Source organism: Delphinapterus leucas, chromosome 14 (genome assembly GCF_059928025.1).
Source record: "Delphinapterus leucas isolate spDelLeu-1000000601 "Yukka" chromosome 14, BTC_Dleu_Yukka2, whole genome shotgun sequence".
Lineage (NCBI taxonomy): Eukaryota > Metazoa > Chordata > Mammalia > Artiodactyla > Monodontidae > Delphinapterus > Delphinapterus leucas.
In genome coordinates, this window is record NC_143142.1 from 78,046,487 (window position 1) to 78,054,888 (window position 8,402).

The 8,402-nt window shown below is 38.6% G+C and overlaps 1 pseudogene; it reads left to right on the forward strand.

The window, feature by feature from the left end:
- Positions 1-3,087: 3,087 nt before the first annotated feature.
- On the forward strand, positions 3,088-4,971 carry LOC111180159 (tyrosine--tRNA ligase, mitochondrial pseudogene; annotated as a pseudogene).
- The last annotated feature ends 3,431 nt before the right edge of the window (positions 4,972-8,402 follow it).

The window sequence follows — 8,402 nt, forward strand, 5'->3', positions numbered from 1 at the left end:
TTATAATTTAGGTATGATTAACATCTAAAATAAAATGATGTTAATTAGAAAAGTGTGGGTGGGCATCATCTAATCAGTTAAGAGCTTTAAGAGCAAAACCTGAGATTTCCGGCTTCCCTGGTGGCGCAGTGGTTGAGTCTGCCTGCCGATGCAGGGGACATGGGTTCCCACATGCCGCGGAGCGGCTGGGCCCATGAGCCATGGCCGCTGAGCCTGCGCGTCCAGAGCCTGTGCTCCGCAATGGGAGAGGCCACAACAGTGAGGGGCCGCCACAAAAAAACCCAAAAAAACCTGAGATTTCCTAGAAAAGAAGGAATTTGACCTTAGGGCTGCAGAATCAAATCCTGCCTTCCAACTTGCCCTACAAATTTCAGGTTGCCAATCCCAACAATTACATGAGCCAATTCCTTAAAATAAATCTATCTAACTATCTATTATCTATCTGTCTATCAACCTACCTACCTACTATTGTTACTATTTCTCTGGAGAATCCTGACTGATACAACTTCTCACTGCATGATACCCAGAGGTACATAATATCAACATGACTTATGACTGGTGATGTTAACCTTGATCACTTGGTTTAGCTGGTGTCTTCCAGGCTCCTCTGGTGTAAAGTTTTTATTTTTCCCTCATGACACTCAACATTTTGCAAAGCAGTTGTTAATTCCAGTCCATACCCAAGAAGACTGGAACTAAGTTCTACCTCCTGGAGAGGAACTGTAAACACGTATTACTTGGAATTCTTCAGAAAGAAGTATTTGTTCCTTCTTCCCATTTATTTATTCAGTTAACCGTTTATTTATATCAATATGAATGCATGTATACTTATTTTATATTTGGGGTTGTAATAAGATATTCTCATTTATTTATTGCTCAAATCTTTCCAGCTGTGGCTATTGGGAGTTGTTTTAATTGGTTCCTGTTTCCACCCCTCCCCTCCCCTTCCCTTCCTTTGCAACTTCCTTTCTGGCACTACAAGAGCTCCCTAATCTTGTATTTTTCCAGCCTTAGGCTAGAATCAGTCATTTTCCTAAAGGACCTTGGCTACACTTAATGGATAATTGTGTCTGGAAACCAAGAGCTGAGTGCTGGGTGTGCTCATCGCTACTGAGGTGCCATTGTTTGTAGCCTCTCTCAGTGGACAGAACTAAGAAATACATGTGTGTACACAAAGCCATACACATGTACACGTCTAAAGTGTACCCCATGCTAATCCCGCACCACAGGGCTCATTGTAGACCTCCTCTCTCAATTATTTTTAACTTTTTTATCTGACAGTAAGAAACCTGGCTACTATCATCTGTAATCTATTTACTTATTTGGTTTTCCCTAGAATACATGTAGTTTCAGAATTGCTAACCCATACTTGTGGGAAATCAATTTAATAATTAATGTACACTGTTTATATATGGTTCCCTTGCCAGTAGCCTTACAATATTCATTGAAAACATTTTCCAAAGTTACTTAGGTTAGTTGCTTTTTTCCCCCTCACCCCCTTCACTGAAGTCATATCATATAGTTGTAATATATTTATATTTACATGTCACCACCATCTGTATTCCATGCTAGGATCCCTTGACAAATTGGTTGATACTTTAAATTTGCATACAGTAAAGTCCACTCTCTATGGGTTTTGACAAATGCATATAGTCATATACCCAGTAATCCAGTTTCATACAGGATGGTTCCATAACCCTAAAAATTCTCCTTTGTAATCAACCTATTATCAACCCATTCTTTCTCCACCAACCCCTCTGATGGTTTAGAAGAAGTTATTAATTTCAGTTTCTTCGATTAAGGGTGAGGACAACACTCTGTAATTCTGACCCTCTTCAAATTGATTCCAGAAGTCTGGCCAGTTGATTGCTGATAAAGGTTTTAAGGCAATTCAATAGGAAATTATATTATTTTCAACAAATTATGCTGGAACAACTGGATATCATATATTCTTTAAAAGTGACCATTATTTCACACCATTCTCAAATGTTAACTCAAAACGGATTATAGATCTAAATGTTTAATGAGAAACTGTAAAATTCTTAGAATAAAATCATTAAAAATTTGATGTAGGCAAAGTTTTCCCAGAACAGAAATAATATAAACCATAATATATATCTATGGATCTATATAGATAGAAAAGTATACATATCTGTAAATTTGACTTCATGAACATGAGATCCATTGCTTTCTTAAAGACATTACCATGAAAATGAAAAAGCAAGCCAGAGATTAGGAGAAAGTATTTATAAGACATGTATCAGATCAAGAATGTGCATACAGCATATATAAAGATGTCTTATAATTCAATAATAAGACCACAAATCATGGTATTAAACCATTGGCAATACCTCAGATACTTCACAAAATAAGATATGTAATAAACACATGAAAAAATGCACAGTATTATTACTTATGAGACAAATTATGGATTAAAATCTCAATGAGATAGCACCACAACAGATTAGAGTTGCTAAAATTAATTTTAAAAACTCCTACCATGCTTTTTGTTGTCAAGGATGTGGACTACCTTGAACTCTCATACCCGGCTGGTGGAAATATAAGCGGTACAGCCACATTGGAAAATACTTGGTAGCTACTGCACTTATAAAGTTAGACATACACATACTATCACTCTATGGTACTAACCCAAAATAAGTGGAATTTATGTGTACAAAGATGTGTACATCAAAGTTCCTAACACCTTTATTTCCAGTAGTCCAAAACTGGAAACAGGATGTCTGTCATCAGATGAATAAATGAACTGTGGTATATTTATACCAAATAAAAAAATGGGTGCCACAAACTATTGACAAATATGAATGCATCTCAAAATTGTTATTCTAATTGAAAGAAGTCAGAAAAAAATATATATATATGAGTAGAAAGAAGCTTTTGAGGGTGATAGAAATGTTTGCTATCTTGATTGTGGTGATTTTATATAGTATACACATACATACCAACACAATTGTACAATTTTCTATAGTTCTAATATAGTTTATTAAAACTTACCAAGTGGAATGCGTACTGAAGGATGTAGCTGGACCCTCCTCCAAATCCCAGCATTCTCTTCGGGCCTGCACCAAGATGGCGGCGCCCACGTTGCAGTCCTTTATCTCAGGCAGGTAGTTCGGTGCCCCAGGCCCTTCAGGAGTCTTTCCCCTGCGGCTGCGTGAGGCCCACTCTGGTGCTCAGGGGTGGCTGGCGGTGTAGGAGACTCGGGGTCTGTTTTAGAAGTTCCTCCCCTAGAGGAGGGCAAAGCTAGAGCTCCCTGCGCTCTTCCACCGTGGAAGGCGGGCCACCCGAGCAGCCGGAAGCTAGGCGCGCGCCAGGCGCCGGCTGCCGAGCGCGTGGGAAGCAACGAGCGCCCCGCATCGAAGGCTCCAAGCCCGTCTGCTCTTCACCAGCAGCTCTTCGCTGACGGGCGGACCTGCAGCAGCTTCTCAGAGCGGCTCAGCTCAGCCCTGGGGCGGCCCCGAGCAACTGGGTGTGGGGGCGGGGTGCGGAGGCTGACGCTTGCGCAGGAGCGTCCGAGTCCGGATGCGGGGCAAGAACCGCGAGACCAGGAGCTTGGACGAGGTTTTACACCAGGTGCTGTAGGCCTAAGACCTCTGCTGCCTGTTCGAGCCCAGCTGGGTGCATCTGGTCAGCTGGGCAATATCATGTCCTGGTACGACTTCATCAACAAGTTGACTGGAGAAGACAGGTCTGGAATCACTGTTCCCCTAATTACAAGTACACCCGGATCCAAACTGGGAAGTCTGCTGGCAGTGCTCTTTGGCTGAACAGTTAAGACACCTCCTTTTGAATTGTATCAGTTCTTGGTCAGGAAGCAAGATGATTGCGTAGAAAGGTAAAAGCTCCTCACTTTTCTGCCCCTTGCACAGATTGACCACATAGTGCAGCTTCGGGTCAAAGAGCCAGGAAATTGGCGTCCTCAGAAACGACTTGCTGCGGAAGTAGCAAAGCTTGTTCATGGACAAGAGGGGCTGGGTTCTGCTAAAAAAATGTACACAAGCCCTTTGTTGTAGTAGCACAAATGCACTGGAGGTCACGTCTGATCAAGAGTTGTTTAAAGAAACTTCATTTTCCGGATTAGTTCTTAACCTTGGGACAAGTGTCCTGGATACATGCTGCAAAGCAAATGCCATTCCAGGTGGTCCCCGAGGGTATTGGATTGCAGAAGGTGGAGTCGGTATTAATCACAGACAAGTAACAAATCCTGAGAGTGTTTTAGTTGTTGGACCACATGTTCTTAAGAATGGACTTTCATTCTTAATGATAGAAAAGGGATCTTTACACCATAAATGGCTTCAGCTCTGATGAAAAATCCTGTGGTTCAAACAGCCATCATTCATTCTCGAGAAGTAAGAAAGAACTTATGCCTCTGCTTATGCAAATCAAGACAACAGAGACTGGAGTATACTCTCGGCTTCACACTGTAAGTAATTTCATTATTTATGTAGGTTGGTTAATAAGTTGTTTATGTGATGATGGAGTATTTTATTTCCTGATCTGTAAACATCAACTACCATAGAAAACCATAATTTCCTGGGTTAATCTTTTTTCTTTTAAGTTATACTTCATGAAAATATTAAATGCTGTGTTTCCTCTCCTACCCTTCTTGCTCTATTTTTTGGAGTTGAGGAGAAGCAATGAAAAAGAGGTAGTTTAAGGGATTGTGGATACTTTTTATCAGGTTTGTATCTCACTGGTCTTAGGAGTGTTTTATCGTTGTTCTAAAATCAGCAGTGCCTCTAGTGTCCACATTAGGAATGCAAAATCTAGTATTTGGAAACATAAATTTCTGATTTTTTCATTATTTAGGAAGTATAGTTCTTAAAAAGAAGAAAAGTATCGGATGAAACCATAGTTGTCGTTAGAAATTACAGTAGAAATCATTTCTTTTCAGAGAAAAGAACAAAAATCAGTACTTGACTTTTCAGAAGTTTGTAATTCAGTTTTACAGTCCCTAACCTGTTTCAGTATAGTTAAATTTATTCATCGCCTTAAAAAATGGAAAGTATCCAGTGGAAATTACTGAACTACAAAATCCATCTGATGAAATTAACAGCAACTTGGATACAAGTTAAAGATTCCAAGAATTTGAAGGCAAAATGATATGTTATTCAAACGGAATAATATAAAGAAAAAAAACAGACAAAAAGACAGTAGTCTCAGTTTCGGGGCAGTATCAAGCTAGTTAATGTGTATGTAATTGGAGTTTCAAAAGGAGAGAGAAAAACAAACGATTCAGGGATCAGAGGAAAACAAACAAAATTTACTTGTTTCAGTTGTTAAGTATTACAAAGAGAGAACTTTAGTATCAAAGTTAGTAAGTCTAAGTAGTAAGTGTAATAAGTATTAGAGCTAATGTGTTGCCTGCCTAGAGTGCTTTACCACCACACCTAATTCATCTTCATATGCATCTCCAGTGTAACTACCCCCAATGGTTTTCTGACCTGCACTCCTCTCATAGACATTAATGCCTAGTCATTCCTTTGCATTGCTTAATTTTACAGTATTATACTTGTATCATTGCACACTTAACAATTTAGTGAAAGTTTTATTTACATGTTTGTCTCTGCCACTATAAAACTAACTGGGACAATGTCTTATTTAAGTTTATCTAGTATCTAGTACTATGAGCACATGGTCACTCTTCAGTGATTATTCATTAAGTAAAAGAAAGAATATAAGAAGATTCAAAATGGTAAAACACAAAGAAGGAAAATACCTAGAACTTATTATTATAAACCCTAAATGGATATGAGAAATTACTCTGTAAAGGAAAAACAGGGCAAATTATTATGTACATTTTATACATTTTTCCTGTGTTCCCTTAAAATTGATTTAGGGTATCATGGAAAACAGTCCACATCTTGAGCTGGTAGAGAGCATGGCTTGAGAATCAGAACAAATGAGTTGCTTAGTGTTTGTGTCTAAACACATCTTTCGTTGCAGTTTATCTTCCTTTTTTTGTCTGTTAAGAAGTTAAATTGGTTAGCATTGGTCTTTCATCTGTTCTAGTAACTTTAATCTATTTTGGGGTTAAACTGTTTTGTCTTCTTATTTTAAAATAATTTAAAAGCAATTGTCTCTAACATGCAATGGGAGAGCTGCCTCACATGGGTGTCTGGCTGACCTGCGGAGGATGTAGTAGGTCTCCTCAGAGGTGTCTCCATCTAGGACAGGGACGTCTCATGAATGTGAAGTGATCTTCTGAGAATTTCATTTTGAGGGAGAGGGACATGGTTTAAATGCCCTTTTTTGTTTTTTAGGGAATTTCCATATCATATGCTTATAAAAGTTCATTACAAAATGTGAGACTGGGATTTTTTGGGTAGCATCCCGTCTCTTGCTTCCTGTTTTAGGTAAATCACTACCTCATACTTGGACCATAGATGAGTATCATGCATGACCCATACAGTTAAAAAAAGAGGGGGCATAAAATGGCCTGTTGGTAGGGATGCTAAGTATCAGGTGGAGTGGACTACATGTCGTTTAATGTTCTTCCATTTCTAGGACTGTATGATGCTTAGGAATCAGGAATCTCAATGAAACAATGGACGATGCCATTAAATAATAATGCTGATGCAACGATAATTTTTAGAGAGTACTACTATCTAACACGTAGTGGCTAGAATTTTTTAAATTCTTTTAAATTCTAGCAAAATGTATGCTTATAACACATTTTTTTTTCCCTCAGCATGATGCTTGTGGCATATATGTTTACTCTCCAGAGTTTCTGTGGAGACTTGGCACTATGGTTTATTTTTGCTTTGTCTCTGTACTTATGTTTTCTCTCTTAGTAATTTTAGTTCTCCCAGTGAAAAAATTTATTCATGTTCTTCAAAAGTATAATCCTTGGACTTGGAGCAGTTGTCTCCTTTCTTGCCGTTATCTATCTGTCTAAGGACACTAAATACATGTCACCTTTCTTATTGCGTGGACATTGCACGGGAGGATATAATTTATTAAATATTAAAGATCTTCAGGTATTTCTTCACATTGTATTGCTTAGAATCGTCAAATCTAAAAGCTGGAATGATTTATGTAATGGTCTCATTTTATGTATTAGGGAACTGAGAAGGAGAGAATTGAAATAACTCATGCTATATCTTAACGCCAGTTTGCAGCAGCCCCAGGAGTAGCTCATTCCCTCTTCACGTCTCTTTTGCCATCTCAGATAAGTTTGGTTTTTCCTCGTAGCCTTTTGGATCAGAGAAGACACTGTCTCTGTTCCCCCATTCACAGAATTGTTTGGATGAATAGGACACTTGCTTGGCCATGGGTGAACTCAGGCTTTTCTCTTTGTCGCTGAGAAATCTGCCTTTGCAAACTGTGCATCACTGTGCAGCAGCTGCTTCCACAAAGAACACCTGGCTGGGACGTCTGTGCTTTGGTACCTTCTCCCCTCCTCCTACAGGTGTAGTTAAAGTAACATGTTTTGACTTTGAAAGGTCACCCGTGGTTCTATACAGTAGCATCTTCCTCTTGGAGAGAAGTCCCTTTTTGGATTGCCTGTGTTTTAACAACATGTAAACACCTATTTTTATGCTCTCTTTTGTCAAGTTGTGGCTAGAATTTAAAACATTACTTACTCTTTCCTATAGTAAGCCCATCACTGTGGGGAAGACATACACAATTCACTTTTATCTCCCATTGGAGGTATACACACTAGCCAACCAGCAACTGTTACAATCTCACAACTGTGAGTTTCCAAACAACCTTACTATGACATATGTTGTTTTGCTGTTGGACACTGTGCATTATCATCATCATAATTCTTGTGAAAGAAAAATGCATTAAGTGTAATACGGCCCGAATAGAATACAAAGTTTCTGCCTCCTGGGAACTTGTGTTTTAATGAATGCTGTTGTTTAACAGAAAACCTATTATGCCACAAGGTGTTCCAACTTTGCTGTGAAATAGGTTGATGAAAATGTTATTTTTATAATAAATTGAGGAAAATAGAACAAGCAGAGGGACTGAGCAAGTTTCATTGAAAAGTAAAGTGTGTCTCAGTCAGAGTTCAGTGTATGGGTTCCTTTCATGTTTCCTTAAGGCAGAGATTAATAAAACGTTGTAATTTCTCTAAATGATATTGACAAATATAACAATTTCTTTTTTTTATCATTTATTGCTCTAAATCTATCCATACTCATCATTACTTTTACTAGCACAATGGTGGATACTCAGTAAAGCAATTCATATGTACAGTTAGAGGTTTTTGAAGCAAGGTCGGGGTTTGAATATGTTATTATATGCCTAAAGATACTGCTTAAAGATTGAATGGGTTCTCAAGTCCTGTCCTGCCAACTGGCCTCTCTTCCAATGAAATCGTCAAGGGAACTTTATAAAAGGAACAAGAGTGAGTGAGAATCAACATGTATTTTATT